The sequence below is a fragment of the Eschrichtius robustus genome, chromosome 1 (genome assembly GCF_028021215.1).
Source record: "Eschrichtius robustus isolate mEscRob2 chromosome 1, mEscRob2.pri, whole genome shotgun sequence".
NCBI lineage: Eukaryota > Metazoa > Chordata > Mammalia > Artiodactyla > Eschrichtiidae > Eschrichtius > Eschrichtius robustus.
Window position 1 is genome coordinate 87119736 of NC_090824.1, and position 16593 is coordinate 87136328.

Genomic DNA, 16593 nt, shown 5'->3' on the forward strand with positions numbered 1-16593 from the left:
CCCCTGTGGACACTCACCTCCAAGGCACTCACCTCCAAGGACACTCACCCCCATGGACACTCACCTCCAAGGCACTCACCTCCATGGACACTCACCTCCAAGGACACTCACCTCCGTGGACACTCACCTGCATGGACACTCACCTCCAAGGCACTCACCTCCATGGACACTCACCTCCATGGACACTCACCTCTAAGGCACTCACCTCCGTGGACACTCACCTGCATGGACACTCACCTCCAAGGACACTCACCTCCATGGACACTCACCTCCAAGGACACTCACCTCCATGGACACTCACCTCCAAGGACACTCACCTCCATGGACACTCACCTCCAAGGCACTCACCTCCATGGACACTCACCTCCATGGACACTCACCTGCATGGACACTCACCTCCAAGGCACTAACCTCCATGGACACTCACCTCCAAGGGCACTCACCTCCCAGGAAGTGCAGTACAGCAAGCATCAACTTTCTACCTTTTTCATGCCTGATATTTTCCCTCCCATTCTAACAGAGGGCTGAAAACAACCCTTAAGTAGTTCTGTGTCTTGTCAAGGCTTACTACTTGTGTGTCTGGGCCTCCCCTACTTGCAGATACAGAACCTGTGGACTGAGAGGTCTATGGTTCCTGCCGCTCACTCTCACCTCCTCCAGGGCACACAACCCTTTGCCTTCAAACAGGGTCCTGCTGCTGGGCCCGGTGTCAGGCCAGCGGGGCTCCCTGTGACAATGACTATGAGGGTCTGCAGCTGCGGAATCTTTCGCTCCCTGCCAAAGCCCACCTGGCCTCTCTGGTAAACAGCACTGGGGTCTGAAGGGCAGGGCGATGTCTCTGTGGAGTCCACACATCTGCCTCTGAGTGTGAATGTCTAATGCCCACCACCACTGCCTCCACCTGGAGTGAAAACAGAGAAGGAGAGGGGAGAAACATGAGCACCAGGGAGCGGGGGACCAGAGGGCAGGAAGCCAAGAAGAAAGGGAGCCGGTGACAGTTTGTAGACTTCACACTCATGCCCAGGGACAGCCTGGCCTCCACCACTGCACTGTAAATGCTGTTGTATGTATCTGGCTCCATGCTGGCCCAGAGGAGCAGCTCAAAGGCGAAGAGGGGGACTTGTTCTCTGGATCTCCGAAGCCGAGGATTGTGTGGTCATCGTGTGTTCCCCGCTGCCCTAGGAGCTGACATACCACACAGCCCTTCATATGACAAGTGTGCTCTCAGGGTCCAGCCAGCCCACTCAGATGCACCTGCTACTAGATGACAGACAGGACCTTTCCCAACCCATCCACCCCCACACCTGTCATGGACAGCACCTTGATTGCAAGTGAAAGGGCAGACCCACAGTCAGAGGTTTGCCTGTGCAGAGGACTCTCTGAGACACTATCCTAGGACCTCTTTGCAAAGAGAAGTTTGGAGATGAAAGCTGCTCTTTGCTTAACAGGGGCATCTCCTTCCATAGCCTGCATCTCCTCTTCATTAGCAAGGGGGATGCGTGGACCTACGAATGTAAAGATTAGGCAGGCTACTTCAGGATGATAGAGAATAAATGAAACTTGTTAAGAGGAAATAGTCATCCTTAAAAAACTAAAAATAGAGTTATCATATGATCCTGCAATCCCACCCCTGGACATACATCCAGAGAAAACTCTAATTTGAAAAGATACATGCACCTCAATGTTCATTGCAGTACTATTTACAATAGCCAAGACACAGAAATGTCCGTCGACAGATGAATGGATAAAGAAGATGTGGTGCGTGTGTATATATGTATGTATGTATATATATATATACATATATATATATAATTACTCAGCCATAAAAAAGAATGAAATAATGCCATTTGCAGCAACATGGATGGACCTAGAGATTATCATACTAAGTTAAGTCAGAAAGAGAAAGACAAATATCATATGACATCACTTATATGTGGAATCTAAAATATGATACATATGAACTTATTTACAAAACAGAAACAGACTCACAAAGAAAACAAACTTATGGTTACCAAAGAGGAAAGGAGGGGGTGAGGGATAAATTAGGAATTTGGGAGTAAAATATAAAATAGATAAACAGCAAGGAGAGCCCAGCAGAGGCAGGAGTCCTCCCTGAAGCTCCTACTGTATAGACAGGGAACTATACTCAATACCTTGTAATAACCTATAATGGAAAAGAATCTGAAAAAGAATATAAATATGTAAAATAAAAAAAGAAGTAACAAAGTCAGGGGCTTCCCTGGTGGTGCAATGGTTGAGAATCTGCCTGCCAATGCAGGGGACACGGGTTCGATCCCTGGTCCAGGAAGATCCCACATGCCGCGGAGCAGCTAAGCCCGTGCGCCACAACTACTGAGCCTGTGCTCTAGAGCCCATGAGCCACAACTACTGAGCCCACGTGCCACAACTACTGAGCCCACGTGCCACAACGACTGAAGACCACGCACTTAGAGCCCGTGGTCCGCAACAAGAGAAGCCACCGCAATGAGAAGCCCACGCACTGCAACTAAGAGTAGACCCTGCTCACCGCAACTAGAGAAGAGCCCTCGCTCAGCAACAAAGACCCAAGACAGCCGAAAATAAAATAAATAAATCTATTAAAAAAAAAAAAAAAAGGAGAAGAAGAAACAAAGTCAGACCATGGCAGGGAGCAGGTTCCTGCAGAAAAGGGAATCCTGACTCCCTGTGAGAGAATCCTGGACCCCAGAAAGGGCCTCACTGCCCCAGGACCACTCTCTGCTGGGGGCTGAGCTCCACCCCAGGGACAGCCGTGCCAGGACACCATGACCCAGGGATGCAGGTGCGGCCATACAGGGAGCCTGCTGGCTCTCAGCAATTCTGGGCCCACTGCTGGCGGGCTCTGTGACTGAGGCCACACACCAGCTGAGACACACCGGTGTCCTAATCTGCAGAGAATGCACTGGGTTGACCCAGGTCATCATTCCAGGGCTTTCTGACACTGAAGTCCTAAGATCGTAATGCTAAAGAAATAGCAAGTCATCAGCAATCAGCTTTCTTTGGGGTTTATACAGGGCAGGCCATCGTGTTTTGTGTTCTAGGGCCTAAAAGACCCAGACCTGAGCAGAGGAAGATTTCTCTCTCTTTCTCTCTCTTTCTCTCTCTTTCTCTCTCCTTCTCTCTCTCTCTCTCCCTCTCTCTGAGGGAGTCCAGCAGAGGCACAAGTCCTCCCTGAAGCTCTCCCTGCCCACACAGCTCTTCCCACCCCTGCCTCTCATTCCTCATTCAGCAGCCAGCACCTTAGCTTACCGTTCATGATCCTTTAGCACCTTGCTACTCACACTGTGGTCCCTGGACCAAGAGCCTCAGCATAACCTGGGAGTTTCTTAGAAATACAGGCTCCACCTCAGACCCGCTGAATCCGAATCTTCATTTCAACAAGACCCCCCCTCCCCCGCCGCTGATTGTTATATACAGTAAAGTTTGAGAAGCAGATTTACCAGACTTGTCAAACTGGGTGTAAATGGAATCACCTGGGGAGTGTTAACAAATAATGATGCCCAGTTCCCACCTCTCAAAAGTCTGTTTCATTGGTGTGGGGTGTGACATAGGCACAGAGGGTTTGAAATCTCCCAGATGATGTTAATGGGAAGCATAGCCTGAGAGCACTGCTTTCATCTCTCTCTCCATTTGGATCTTCTATTCATTCGTTCAGTATCCAGCTACTGAACAAAGCAATAGTAAGCCATCTTATAATCAGCTAAGTTATAAATAGGTTTTAAATGAATTTTCAGTGCCGCTAATTTTAGTGGGTCCCGAGTTTATATCTTGCCTCTTCTATGGAGATGGGAGGTCTAAGGAAGCAGTGCAGGCACAGGCCCAGCCCAGGAATCCTCTCAAGAGGCCAGAGCAAGAACTTTTCCCCTTTAATATCTGGACAGAAGGAGAATTTCAGGGACAAATTAGCAGATGACTGGCCTGAAGCCTCACTGTTATACTTGGTTAAGAATCTAAGAAATAAATCAGATAGAGAAAGACAAATACCATAAGATTTCACTTCAGTATGGAATTGAAAAACAAAACTAATGAACAAAACAAAACTGTAGATGCAGAGAACAGATTGGTGGTTGCCAGAGGGGAGGAGGGTTGTAGGGTGGGCAAAATGGGTAAAAGGGGTCAAGAGGTACAAACCTCTAGTCATAAAATAAATAAATCCTGGAGATGCAATGGACAGCATGGTGACTATAGTAATAATACCATACTGCATATTTGGAAATTGCTATAAGAGAGTAAATCTTAGCAATTATACTCCAATAAAGATGTTAAAAAAAAAAAGTCCTCATCACAAGAAAAAAAAAAAGTATAACCTTTTATGGTCTGTAACAGATGGTAACTAGCCTTACTGTGGCGGTCGTTTTGCAGTGTATACAGATATCAAATCATTATGTTGTACACCTGAAACTAATATAGTTCTATGTCAATTATACCTCAGTTTTTAAAAAAAGAATCTATAACTGCACAGGAGGAGGCATGTTCTTTCCCTCGCTTTGGATCAAGGCCCAGTAGGTGATGCACTTTGAATGCATACCCTGAACACCAGCATGAAGCTCTAATCACATGAACATAGTCCAACCTGGGGCCCCTCCAAGGATGACAACACCACCTGGCAGAAGGCAGGGATAGCCAGCTGCCATCTACGGAGGAAGAAGTCCAGGGAAGCTGGCTAAAGGGACTCTGCTGACATCACAGAAAAGTCCAAGAAGGAAGACGGGAAGACCGAGCTCAGGGTTTTCTGAATAGGAGCCCATTTCTAGGCCAGAGGATTCCCCTCATTTCTCAAGGAACAGGCTATCCGACTAGGGCCTACCCAGACTTTTGGACCTTAGTGGGCGTAATCCTTTATATGGAAAACTGGCTTATGCCGCAGTCTGAGTAGTTTAATTTATTTACAAAGAGAATTTAATAGCCTCAAAATGGGTATCCAAAGGAAATGGTAAAAATAAGAACTCTACCCCCAATAACCTTTTCTAAAAGTGCAGATACTCATCTGCCAGGTACACTTGGGTGGAAGAAGAGAGGCAAAGCAGCTGTGTGACCTTAGGTAAGTCACCTAAGGGGACTCTGGCCCTCAGTTTCCTCTATGTAAAATAGAGGGACTGAATTTGGATGATCTCTAACTTTCTATGTCAACATGTTGTGTCCTTCGAAAGGCTGAGGCTTTCCTTTCAAAGCCTTGCAATAACTGCTATGATCCCAAAATTTGATGACATACTTCCTCATGGTTGGAGCTGGATCCATATTCCTATCAACTAGGAATGTGTAGAAAATTCCAGAGAGATTGTAAGAGAAGATAATACAGGCAGGATGGGGGACTCTCTGTCCTGACCAGAGGTGCTTGAAGTTCTTGTTTTGTTCCATTTCATTAAGTGGCAAAGATGAATGAACCCTTTGAGCCCAATCCCATCAAGCTGTCACCTCCAGCCCTCCACCAAACATGGCCTTGCCAAGGTCACCAAGAAGTTCACATGGTTAGAACCAGTGGCACAGCTCATGTTCACCTTCTCAGCAGCATTCTCCACAGATGACCACTCCCTCATCCTCGAAACCACGTATCTGGTTCTCCTCCTAACCTCTCTGGCTGTTCCTGCTTGGTCTCCTTCGCTGGTTTCTCCCTGTCTCCCCAACCAGCCCCTGGTCTCTCAATCTCTTCTCTCTTCTTTCTCTGTCCACTCCCCTAGTGATCTCACTAGACTTGTGATTTTATCCCCACTAACAATCCCCAACCTTACGTCTCCAGCCCCAACCTCTCCCTGTATAGGGAGTCAGGTAAACTTGAATAGCTGGAAATGCTCTAGATGGAGGGGTTTGCTTTCCTAGTACAATGGGGTAGAAACCATCTTGAGCCTAGTTGGTTTTTTAAAGCTTTCTTTGCAGAGGACAATGGATACTTGCTGCCTACAAAACAGGCAGCATGTTTTGCAAAAGTCATAAAAACATGGGGAACAAGGCAAGACTCTACAGAGAGCTGGTGCTGTGTCAGGCACATTCATTCATGCATGCATTCATTCATTCTGTGCACAGGAACAATATGCCCATGAACCTGAGGGAACCACTCTCTTGGGAGGAGGCCAGGAGACCTTGTCCTGGGGGCACTTCTGACTCAGCATTATGAGGAGGAAAGAGTCGGATGCCTACCAACCAATATTTCATGTTTGCCAAATGAGTGAATGAATGAAACAAAGAAGGCATAGTTCTGTGCTGGTTAATGAACCAAAAGCGCATTAAAAGGCAATAATAAGTATTCAGCAATTATTTTGAAGACCAACCATATGCATGAATCATGGTAGGCTCTGCATGGTATACAAAGCTAAGGTCACATCCTTCCTCAGGCTATTTGTCAGAGGGGTCCAAAGGGTCTAAGTGCTCCAGGACAAATGGGCAAGGCTGTCACACACTGAGAAGCCAGAGCTGGCCCTCGTCCTGAGCCACCTTCCTAGTCCTCTGTGCTCCTTCGCAACCAGTGGGCCTATTTGTCCCAACTTGTCTGAACACATATGATTTTTTCCTTTTCCATTTGCAGCCTCTGATAAGCAAGTATGTAAGCAAGCACAGAGCAAGGAGTTTAACCTGTAAACTGTTTCTCAGAAGCCCCTTTTGCGAAAGAGTTTCTAGCTCTGCCCTGCCTTCACAGGACCAGGGGAAGGTAGGGACAGAAACACAAAGGAGGGACCACCCTCCCAAAAACACTGATCTCAGATTCGATAACACCCCAATAAAGCCCCAAAGCCATCACCTTCGGGGAGGCTTCTGAAACACGGAATTCTACCAGGATTTCAGTCAACAGGCTTCCTGAGGCCCTCTCGCCTCCCAGTTCACACCGCACAGGAAGGCAAAAAGCAGCCCTCACGCCAAGGCTCGTGTCCCCCCATCAGTGACGAGCAGGTCTGCCCACGTGGCTGCGCCGTCTGCAGCAGCAGGAACCAACCGTGGGTCTGTTCTCCCACCTCTGACCTGGAGGCTGAACCAGCCCCAGCAGAAGTCCCCAGAGAGGCTCAGGCCCTCCTCACCTCCTGTTTCCCATGTTGAGATCCCATCAGAATGGAAGATTGAAAAGGCCCTTTCACGGGGGGACTGGCAAAGCTTGCCTTTACTTTTTATAATCTCGATATTTCATCAACCTTTTATAAGCAGAAAAAAAAGTCCATGGTGGTTTTGTTTACCTGCTCTCCTATTCAACAACTGGGCGGCTTGCCTGCCCAGCTCCCTCACTCCTGTTTGGAAATGGGCACTAGAAATTTTTCCTGCTCGTGACTGAGGCTGCAGTCTGTTTCCAATTACCTTGCTGTAGGTCACGTGGTTACATCCCTTTTCTAGTGGAAGGAAAACAATAGCTAATGCATTCCAACTCCAGTGGGGCTTCAGTCCCTCCAAGAGCTGCTGACATACATTCCAGCCTGAGGTGGGTTCCCTCAGAGGGTGACTGAGGATAGACTGGGACCAGAGACAGGGAGCAAACTGAAGAGGCATCCCATGGGGTTAGGAGCCCCCTTACAGGTGAGGAGCAGGCCAGCTGATATACCATGAGAAGGGCACCCCGAGGCCAGGTCCTAGGCAGCCGAAGAACAGGGTAAGCCAGAGGGGCAAAACCTAGGAACTGTACTGAAGTAGCAGGACTGAACAGATGGTGAGTGAAATCTTTAGCAGGATGAAAACCCACCTGGAGGCTCGTTATAATGCAGACTCCTGGGCTCAACCCCAGAGATTTCTGATTCCACAGGCCTAGGGTGGGGACCAGGCAGGAACATGCATTTCTCCGGTTTCCCAGATGGTTCTAGTGGAGATGGTCACTGGATTACCATTTGAGAAACACTGATGAAGCGTAAGCGTGGTCAGGCTGGAAACACTGGCCAAACGAATTTGTGTAAAGAGTGTGTACTTTAGAAGACAAATCTGAAGTCAGAGGCCGGTAGGGATGGATGGGAACGCACTTCCAGCTGGAGGGTTAGGTCTGGAGGCCCAAAAGAAACACAGGTCCAGAGGCCAAAGCAATCGTTGAGGTGAATGAACCTCAGAGGACCTTCTGGAAGCCAGTGGCATGGCAGATGGCACACAGCAGGTGAACCCCATATGCACAGCATTCAAGTCACATTTAAGAAAAGAAAGTGGGTCGTTAGCAAGTGGACTGGCTCCTCTACATCCAGAATTACTGGGCAGTTCTTTAGAAGCATGGGTCCCCTGGGGGAGTTTTACCTTCCCTCAGCAGGAATAAGCACAAGTAAGCATAGGTTGAAGCCATAGTTCAATTGCTCTGTATCTATTATTTGAGCATGGATGATGCTAGATTCTGGGAGAGATTCTAAAGAAGATGGCATAGCTCCGTTGTCACCGTTAGGGAGACATACCTTACACATAAAGCACTTTAGAAAAAACTGGCTATTTAAGTAGGCCCCGATATTGGATAAGACAGAAGTCGCTGACCACAATCTAGAGTACAAAGGGGGTCCAATGAGGCCAGGAAGAAGTTCCCAGAGCAGGCAGAGGGTCAGGACTAAGCAATTTAAAGTCAGGATCCTGCCTGCTGGGCCCCTTTTTCCAGCAGGCCTGACCCTGTTTTATACAGTCCAGATTACATGAAATGAGACCTCAAAGCATCAGTTCTCTCCTACTTGCACCTTCTGGGACCCACATTTGGCTTCTTGTCCCATTCCAACCCTTCTCAGCTTCTGACAATCCATCTTCCCTATGAGGTCTTGCCATACCCTTGAACCTGACATTTAGATACCACTCCAGTTTTGACCTTTGCTATCCTCTCTCTTCATTCTCAACACAATGATTTGCAAATTTTCTCTGGTTATAAACATGCACCCCAATCCAACCCGGCCCCAGATCCTTGCATCCTTGTACCTTGGAATAGGCAGCAGCTCTACGGGGTTTCTCTAGCTCCAGAGGAGAATTCACACACTCATAAAAGGAGAGAGCAAGTGGGCTGGGTATGGAGGGACAAAGGAGAGATGGCAGGTAAGAAGCAGTAGTCAGAGAGGAGGGGCCACATTCTGAGATCAGTGATCCACGTCTTCTCTTTCAATCAGAATGTTTCCCAATCTCAGCTACTCTGTTGGGAAGGGAGAGAGCGATTGTTTCTGGAGTCAAATAAAGGCAATCTTTGGCTTGAAGCACTAGCCAAGCATAGTTTCGCCAACTTGTTGGAACCACGTGGAAAGGCGGAGTCAGAGCACAACAGAAATATAAAAGGAAGTCTGATGAAATTGATCATTAGTGGAAGAACTTCAGTTCCCTGGCCTGACCTGGGCCAGAGCTGGGCTGTGGGAGTCTTGTTCTTCCTGAGCTTCGTCTTCAGCCCCAAAGCCTTTGGGCATTTAGAACCCATTGGTTCTATCAATCGGTAGTCGCTGGCCATGGTCCAATCCTTGGAGGTTTAGGGATTTGTAGCCTAGAGGTATACCTTTATCAGAGAGGATGCAGTAGGTAGGCAAATAAGGATACGTGAGAACTATCTATTTTACCCACTCTGTAAAACTGTAGAAAAGCCATTCTTCACTTCCCCAAGAACCCCTCACTGATAAAGATTTGCAGAGAGTGTTGATTTGGGGTCCCCCACTGCTTCATTTACTTTTCATAATGAATCAGCCATATCAGGGTCCCACCTCACTGGATATCAGCAAAGCCTTTGGGAGAAAGCTCGTAGGTCTGTGGCTCTGCATCCTTTACCCAAGGATTACAGGTCGCTGGAGACATTTTTCATCAGGGCTTGCCCAGGATTTGGGCCGATCCCATTGCCTTCCAGCTAAGGCTTAGCTGAAAACCTTATGGGTTTTCATAAGAAAACCCTCTAAACAGGAGAGAATAAACATCCTCACTCTAAAATGGTATTGCCTTTCCTGGTCAAATAGTCTCTGATATGTCTTTTGTGAATAGGGCAACATGTTACTCCTCCCAGAAAAATATTGATTCAAAGTGTGCTGGGGTAAAAAAGAGTTGCAGAGTAAAGCTGGTCTTCCGATTCTCTCATTTTGTTCCCGTAAACAATTTGAGGAAACCAAGTATTACCTTTTCCCAGAGAGAAAAGTGTCTGCCATTTTGGGAAACCAGGTGTGATATGATTTCAGAGACAGGAGAAAGTTGCCTTGTCTAGGGTTAAAGGCCACAGAGTCAAATATAAAGAAAAAAGAAATAAAGACACTACATTGTTGAGCTGAATGGCCACCCAAATATCCCAAAGAATGAACTTGAACTTTCTCAACAGAAAGGCAGCTGCAGAGTTTGGCAGCTCACGGAGAAAGTTCCTTCATGAATGTGGGACCTTTACAGCATTTCATCTTCACACAGAATTAACACAGGGCCTGAAAGATGTGTGTCTTTTCCTATTTTGTTTTAATGGCAGACCCAGAACACAGGGTACAGTTTTGCTTCTGTCTTGAGAGCCGTCCTCACCTTGCCCTCCATGGCCTGCAGCCAGCTGAGTATTTTTGGCCAGACAGGAACATTCTCCAATCCCAAGAATGCCCAGGAACCAACTGACCTAGGTGTTTCCTAAGCGTATTTCCTGTGTTCAGATTCTGGAGTGTAATCCCAGTTTGGCCTTGCTATAGAGACTGGAAGGGAGAAAAGGTGAGAAATTCTCTAAAATGTTTCCAAGTTTTCTATTTACTGGATAGACAACAAACTAATAACTGTTTGCAGAAGCTAACCTGCTGGCAGCGATTTTCCAGGAATTTCCAAATAGCTGTGCATGCCCTAAGGGAAGGAGGTACCAGGAATGGAGTAAGAAGGGAGGAAAGTAAAAAAAAGATTCATTGGTGTCCTTGGTAATTTAAGGTTGGAGTGGATAGCACAGCTAAAATGTAGCTTGCTACCGCAGAAGGGAAATTAGCCAAGGGTGGTACCATTGGAGATACAAAGGATGCTCATTTCACAGAAGAAAAAGAAAACTTTGCTTTCCTGGAGATACACAATTGACCTGATACACAATTCCTGTTAAAGACTAATGTTCCTCCCTTACTTGAAGACAAGGGGTCTCTGCCTGGCAAGGCGACATGGTGTCCCTCAGGATCTAGCCCCATCTCTCTACTTCTGGCAACCAGAAAGTCACGTTGTGGGCTTCCCTGGTGGTGCAGTGGTTAAGAATCTGTCTGCTAATACAGGGGACACGGGTTCAAGCCCTGGTCCAGGAAGATCCCACATGCCGCGGGGCAACTAAGCCCGTGCACCACAAATACTCAGCCTGCACTCGAGAGCCCACGAGCCACGACTACTGAGCCCGCGTGCCGCAACTACTGAAGCCTGCGCACCCAGAGCCCATGCTCCACAACAAGAGAAGCCACCGCAATGAGAAGCCCACGCACCGCAACGAAGAGTAACCCCTGCTCGCCACAACTAGAGAAAGCCCGTGCACAGCAACGAAGACCCAACACAGCCAAAAATTAAACATAAATAAATAAATTCATTAAAAAAAAAAAAAAGAAAGTCACGTGTAACTGAACCTGGCCAGGAAGGTGCTAGGTCTGCAAGGAGAGGAAAGAGACCATACCCCAAAGGGGCCATGGTTCCCAGACAACATGCAACAGGGGGAGTGGAATATAAATCTGAATAAGGGAGAGATCATTGCTATGAAAGCACTCTCTCTGATGAACACGCAGCCAGATGGTATTAACATCCTGCCAGGATGGCTCTTGGAAACCAGGAAAAAGCAATGGCTCTCAGGAAGTAAAATTAAAAACCAGACCACCAGGATATGGAAGAAGAAATCAAAGGCTCAAAGGGGTGGGCATGAAGTAGTACAGACAATGGAAGCTGGTACCTACCAGCAGATTACGTTCTGCAGGAGGCCAGGTGCACACTGCATCCACCAGTGATGAGGGATGCACTGGGTAGAGCAGTAGCTCGGTGGTGACAGTCCTCTGTAGGCTGGGCCATAGCAGATGCTGTTACAGAGCTGGGCTCCCCGAGAGCAATGGAGATGAAAGGAAATAACAAACACAACAGAGGCCAAGTGGCAGTGCTTAAGTGTCAGAAACAAGATGAATGCAATCATTGTACTGAGCAGCAAAACTGGAGTGGCAGCCAGGGGCACCTGACACGCAGGGAGCTATGGAATGGTTAATAGAACATAGCATCCCTAAGAGCAAGAAAGATGGGCTGTCAACAAGAGTATTTCTCAATCTGAATGGTCCAACCAAGACTGGATGATCAGGAGGCTAAGGGCAACCACCCAATAAAAAGTTGTGATCCCTTGCCCAGTTTCCAGAACTAAACCAGTTCTCAGATCTTCTACCTTCTGACCGAAGAAGAGGTCAAGTCCCCAGAAGGAATGACCCTGTGATGCCTCAGCAGGTGTGTAAGGTAGTGATGGCATTAGTCTTCTCCAAAGGGTCCATGGCCATTTACTCAAGTCACCACAAAGTGAGGAAAAGGGAACATCCTGGCACTATGAAGACTGACGGATACAGGGTCTTTCACCACTTTTGCACCACCTATGGCTGCATGGAGGTCCCTGATGTCTAGCTGATGGAAGAGGAAACAAGCCAGGCTTTGTTCATAGATGTGTCAGCTGGATGTATGGATGCAAAGCAGAAACAGACTCTAGTGTTCTCAGTCCCACTCAAGAGTGACCCTGGGAGAGGGCAGTGAGGGGATATCCTCCCAATGAATTTCCGGTGCTGCACCTAGTCACTCACTTTGTGAAATACATACAGATCACATGCCAGTGGTCAATAACTTGACTGGTTGTTAGTGGCCTGAAAGGAGAGAACTTAAAAGATCAGAGACAGCGAGGTCTGGGAGACAGGAATATGGAACAGGACATAAAGTGTGAAGATCTCTGGATCCCATGTTAATGTCCACCAAAGAGCACTCACCATGGAAGAGGCACTTTACAGTCAAGCAAACAAAATGACTTGGCCAGTTGACGTCTGACAGCCTCTCTCACTCACCACCCCAGTGCTGGTCCAACAGGCATTTGAACAAAGTGGTCATGGTGGCAGGGATGGAGGCTATGCAGGAATCCTTCTTACAAAAAAGCTGACCTATCTACTGCTGCTGCTAAATGTCCAGACTACCAGGAACAGAGATTATTGCCAAGTCCCTGGTATAGGACCATTCTTCAAAGAGACCAACCAGCTATTTTGAGGTACACTAATTACATTGAACCCCTTTCTCTATGGGAGGGCCAACGATCCATCTTGAATGAAATCAACACATACTCAGGGTATGGGTTTGCCTCTGTTGCCCAGAGAGCCTCTTCCAGCATCACTATGTAAGGGCTTACCTCATGTTTAGTTCACGAACACAGAATCCCACATGGCATCTCATCATACCAAGGAACTCACTTAAAACAAAGGAGGAACATTAGTAAGTACAGGACCAGGGGATGCACTGTCTTGTCACATACTGTACCACATGGAAGCTCTTGACTTTACAGGGTGAAGGAACAGACTTTTGAAGGTGCTACTGAAGCACCACATTAGAGATGATACTTAAGGATGGGGTGTCATCCTGCAGGATGCAGTGAATACCTTAATCAATGTGAACTGTATGGTACTGTGTCTTCTCTATATAGAATACATGGTTGGGGATAGATGCAGGGGTAATCCCACTTACCATCCCACCACATGACCTACCCAGGGAATTTATTTCTTTCATCCCCACAACTCTGGGCTCTACAGAACTAGAGATTCTGATTCTAAGAACAGAAACACTTCCACCATGGGCACTGCAAGAATCCATTAAACTTTAAGCTACAGCTGCTACCAGGCACCTTGGACCTCTTGTGTCAAGAGTTCAACAGGTAAAGAAAGGCATCACCATCCCTGCAGGGGCAACTGACTCTGGTCATAAGAAGGTTGGGCTGTTGTTACACAAGGGGAACAAAGAGGACTATGTGTGGCACCGAGAAAGACCTCTGGGGCATCTTTTGGTAACCCCCTAACCAATTACAATGGTAAATGAATAAGAGCAATAGTCGTGCTTGAGAAGACAATGATGACCAGGGGTTCAGATCCTTTAAGGATGAGGATCTGGGTCACCCACCCGGTAATCCCCCTGAACCAGCAGAACTGCTAGCCAAGGGGGAGGGGAATCTACAGTGGGCTGCAGAGGAAGGATTTGATGAATGTCAGGTGTCCCTGAGAACAGCTGTATCAATGAGAGCTATAGGTAGACCCATTAAATTTTCTCTTGTACATTTCCCAAGGAAAAGAGGCTGACCAGAATTCTAAAGGATCTGTTCCCAGATAGGATGAATTTTTTAAATAAGAAACAAGTGTTTCTTTTCCAGGAGGTGCAAGGAGTGACTTCAGTGGATGCTGTGCTACCCCACCACATTCTCCCCTTCAGTTCTGAGCTGCCAGGACTGTTAGCTGCTGACAGCTGACAATTGAGTCCTTCTCCAGGAATTGCCCTTGGCTAAAGGGAGAGACCTCACTTAAGGACAGGCCTGCTCCCCAGAGGCAAACTGCAGCCTATGAGTGGTCAACATAAAGGCACAAAAGCTCAGCCCCTTTGTCTGTTTGGGACACTTCTAAAGGGACCTCCAAATTCCAGAGCTCTCCAGGATCAGCTGAGGCCAATATTGTAGTATATCCCAGTTCAACTTCTTCCTCTGCCCAATCCTTCCCATCACCCTCTCACAGATGTTCAGGGAGCTCCCTAGTAAACTTCCTGTACACAAACCTCTACGTCCTTGAAGCGAGATCTGAAACATAATATACATTAAAATCCTAAAAAACATGAATACACTTTGACCCAGTAGTCTCAAGCCTAGGATGGTCTAAGGAAATAACGAGAGATGAAATCAGAGTTTTGAGTTTGCTGTTGTGATATTATAATTTTAAAAACTATAAAGAACCTAAATGATCAATAAGAGGGCAAAAAGTAAAATAATGATATAGAAGTCTTTTCAGCCACTACAATTCATATTTTTGAAAAATATATTGTGACATAGATTGGGGTTCACATATATATTAAGTAAAAGCAGCAGAATACAGAACTACAAAAATATACATGGTTTGCAAACATATTACTTAAAGAACTGTCAAGTGTAAAGGAAATCAGATGACTGAATGGTAAATTTATGAGGAAAATCCAAGAAAACAGTCAAATTTTGTTTAATTGAGTAAAATTCTATCTCACAGCCGTACTGATTTTTAGATAAAATAATGATAGTGAGTTTCCCAGCACTGGATATTTCAAGAATAGTGTAAATGACCACTTGGCAAGCTTGATGTAGAGTGGAATTTAGTATTAGTTGAAATTTTTAAGATACTGTGTGGCCGTCTGGAATTCCATTCCACAGTGGGTAAGTGTCTTAGAGTTGTGTGGTTTGGGTCTGCTTTCCTTTGCTTTCCCTTGGTTTGCTTTGCTTTGGTTGGTTTTTCTGAGTTAACAATTTAACTCTTGAAGACTTCTGATTTCTTTGGCTGACTTTGACAATTCGGTGAGAAGTAATTTGCTTAATCATTCCCACCTCAAAACCCTACAATCCTCAGACCTTTATCACAAGCATTCCATGAAAAGAATCCCAATAAAAGAAACTCACTTAAGATGATACCACCAAGAAGTTCTAGGCAACGGGAAGGAGTAACCCGGCCCTAATATTGAGGAAGGGGGAGTGCTCTTTATTTATTATTAAAATTTATTTGTTTATTTATTTATTTATTTATTTTTGGCTGCGTTGGGTCTTCCTTGCTGCGCGGGCTTTCTCTAGTTGCAGTGCGCAGGCTTCTCATTGCGGTGCCTTCTCTTGTTGTGGAGCACGGGCTCTAGAGTGCAGGCTCAGTAGTTGTGGTGCACGGGCTTAGTTGCTCCGTCGCATGTGGGATCTTCCCAGACCAGGGCTTGAACCCGTGTCCCCTGAACTGGCAGGCAGATTCTTAACCACTGCGCCACCAGGGAAGCCCAAGGGGGAACGCTCTTTAAATGTAAGGTTTTACATGTGGATAAACTAATTGTGATGATAAGCTATATTTCATGTTTATATAATCCCCTGTGCATTTTCTCTCACTTTCAGCAGAGCTCAACCGCACCAGAGCAGTTCAGAGAATCTGACCCCCTTCTACTGCCAGGCCCCCAGCATTTTCTAGGTCTGAATAAAGATCCAACACTCTCGTTTTCCCAGGTTTTGACTCCACCCCCTCATATAGTTCAAACATCTGGAATGGATAATTTGAAGGTTTTAAAGAATGAAATTTAAGGCCAACACACCGTCCCCCACTACTCCACACTCCCGTGACTACAGCCTGTCTGTAGAAGGAGACACTTAACTCCAAGGAGAGATGAGCCCCGTCTTTGTCTTCTTTGTGTCCAGCCTTCAGTGAGAAGGGTCAGTCCCTGCCCTGCCCTTTCCAACCAAGGATGCCCTAGCCTGGCCATGAATAAGGAGTTCCTCAAAGCAGAGGGGGGCCCGTGACTTTGTGTTCTCAAGAAGTCACCAAGGGACACTGACCGCCTCTCCTTCCCTCTTCACTTCATTTTTCTCCATAATGTGATTAAAATGCAAGAATATACCAAGGGGAATTGACTGGAGAACTAAAAGAGACAAAGGGACCTTCAAGTGACCTCGTGGTAAAACAAGAAAACTAGCAGTGGAAAAGAAGGGTAGTATAATGGATTTAGTTCCTC

General features: G+C 46.6%; 1 protein-coding gene across 12 annotated transcripts in view; it reads right to left on the minus strand.

Moving 5' to 3' along the window:
- RASGRP1 (RAS guanyl releasing protein 1) overlaps nucleotides 1-16593 on the minus strand; it is a 996665-nt gene that overhangs the window by 962513 nt on the left and 17559 nt on the right. The window contains exon 1 of one of the 12 annotated variants that reach the window (XM_068549048.1): nucleotides 11781-11918. The exons of the other annotated variants lie outside the window; for them this stretch is intronic. The gene's annotated coding sequence lies outside the window, so the exon portion shown is untranslated. Of the gene's footprint in view, nucleotides 1-11780; nucleotides 11919-16593 lie in introns of those variants that run through there. 12 annotated transcript variants of the gene reach the window in all.